General features: G+C 47.5%; 1 pseudogene; it reads right to left on the bottom strand.

Annotated features, from left to right (window-relative positions):
- Nucleotides 1-2500, bottom strand: part of LOC142919808 (28S ribosomal RNA) — a 10631-nt pseudogene that overhangs the window by 3913 nt on the left and 4218 nt on the right.

The raw sequence follows: 2500 nt of genomic DNA on the forward strand, positions 1-2500 counted from the left end.
CTCAGAATATCAAGAGAGAAAAGCAGCGTTCTGCGGGAAATCATCTTGGCCAGTGATGTCGTTCTGGGTTTGGTCAGGCCCAGGGAGGTAAGTACCTCGTTATTCTCAAGGGGCCACTTTCCTCTTGCCCCAACCGGGAATCCAAAGAATGTGACCTTGCTAGCCTTCGTCAGCACTTTGACTTGATCACCAAGAGGGGTATAGTACGAAACTTTGTGCGAGGCAGCATCTGACAAGGTATTCTTTGAAAGCTCAAAACGGACGGTGACATCGATCACAACCGCCTCCTCATCTTTTGCAAACACGAGGTCAGGCTTTCTCATCTCTCCCGTCTCGGATATGAACCGTGGCTCTTTGTATACAGACCAGCCCAATCTAGCCGCTTCGTCTGCCAGAATGTTACTGATCTTGTTATGTCGCGCAATTCTTGCTTTCTGTACTGCAGGACATTGACCGAGAATGTGCGAAAGGGACTCGAGTCTGGCAGAGCATTTCCTGCAGGAACGTAAGGCCCCATCTCTGCCTCTGTTCAAGCTTTCTCTTGTTGGGTAAATATTTGCCCTTAGTTGTAGTGCTGCGATAAAGAAGCATTGTTTAAAGCCGCACCATGGCCTCAACCAAGCATTACTGATTCTATCATGCGCAAAGTTTACAATGCCCCTTCCTTGAACCGGCTTTTCGCACCATCTCTGAAATTCATGCTCCCTCCAATCGCAGGGTCTCGGATATACAGGTTCTTTTGACACCGAGTCCCTGAGAACGAATGTTGGGATTGCATCACTGTCACCCCCTGCTCGTACCCACAAATTACGGTATTCTTCCTCCATACCCTGCGAGGACACAATATTACGGGTGATAGCATCGGACGAGTTTGCTATACGTTGCAGCCTTCTAACTTGAACCGAAGGGATTGTTTTTTCCAGTTTCAAGATGGCAAGGCCTCCGTCTCGGGCTCTGGCATATAACAGTCCATCACAAGTTGAAGCGGGAAGGTGGAGCCATCCTTTTACCGCCTTTCTAATCTCTTGGTCCAACCCACGGAGAGTTGATTGCTTGCAGTCCGAGTGGTCTGCAGGATATAACAATCTGGGTAGGGCATAGGCATTGAGTAGTTCAACCTTCTGAGTTGGCTTCAGAGGCGCCTCATCGATTTTCGAGATCCATGTCTTTAGCTGACAATGTAGATCAGGCTGTATAGTGCCAGTCCAAGGGCCAATTTTCAGACCAAGGTATTTCGTTGATTCATCAGGTTGGATCATATGGACATCTTTATTTTTGATAGTCCATGGGTCGCAGTTGTTCACCGTATATGAATCTTTGGTTGGGCTTATCATGAAGCCCTGGCACTTTCTGGCCTGAACCTCCAATCCCGATAGCCCACAAAATGATTCCAAGATCGCTAGATTGGCGGCCATACCAACCCAAGATTCGCTCACCAACACCAAATCATCAGCAAACGCAAGAGCTGTCACGTGGTCGGTATCAATGGAGTACCCAACTCCGTGTGACTCTAGGGTGCATATCAAAGGGTCCATGGCAAGATTGAAGAGCAGGGGTGACATGGGGTCACCCTGTTTGACACCAACACGTATGCTAATTTCTCGAGTCGACTCGCCATTGCTTTTGAACGAGGTCGTACACCGATCGTAGGCGTTCTGGATGATGCCCACCACGTGTTCATCTACTTTCTTGTGCCTTAACACCCATAAAATATGAGCATGCGAAACCGAGTCAAAAGCTTTCGCTATGTCGATAAACATGACAGCCAACGGCCTGTGCAATTTCTTAGCATGTCTCATAAGGTCCTGTAGCACCTTAAGATTTTCAGAGCAGCCAGATGCCGCTATAAAACCACGCTGCCTTGGGTTTAAGGGACAAGCACGAGCAAGACGTGCAGTCATTATTCTGGAAAATAATCTCAGAATCATTGAACCGATCGTTATTGGTCTCCAGTTCCCCAATTCTTTCAGCTTTTCATCATCCATAACCTTAGGAATAAGAATCGTCCTATTCTTTTTCAACTCTTTGGGAATAATTCCTGTAATCATCCATGCATTAAATAGGGCTGTCAGTGTCCGACCCTCGGGGTCGGCAGCACAGATTGCAGCCCTTGTTAGGCCATCTGGCCCAGCTGCTGACGTTGGTTTAATGGCCCGTATGGCAGTCTGAACTTCCTCCACCGAAATTAGGGGCTCAAAGTATTCGTTATTTGCAACACCTGATGACTTAAATTGGCCCAGGCCATTGAATGGCAACACCTTCTCCCATTTTTCGCAGTAAAAACGATATACATCTGCGTTCGGGATTCGGCATTCATGACGTTCAGTGCCATCCAGGACTAAGGACGCAAGAAGAGAGCGGTTCTTAAAGAAGAGCTTCTGGTGCTTCATGAAGCTTCCTCGTTTTTCCGCTCTCTTCTTCATCCAAGATCGTGTGGGTAATATCCTGGGTTTAATAATGTCGTTCTCGGGTTTTGAACGTTTGCCTTTGTTTTTCACCA

Source organism: Petromyzon marinus, unplaced genomic scaffold (assembly GCF_048934315.1).
Source record: "Petromyzon marinus isolate PM22_M1 ecotype Great Lakes invasive population unplaced genomic scaffold, UKy_Petmar_22M1.pri1.0 PM_G_Scaffold_61, whole genome shotgun sequence".
In the NCBI taxonomy this organism is placed as follows: Eukaryota; Metazoa; Chordata; class Hyperoartia; order Petromyzontiformes; family Petromyzontidae; genus Petromyzon; species Petromyzon marinus.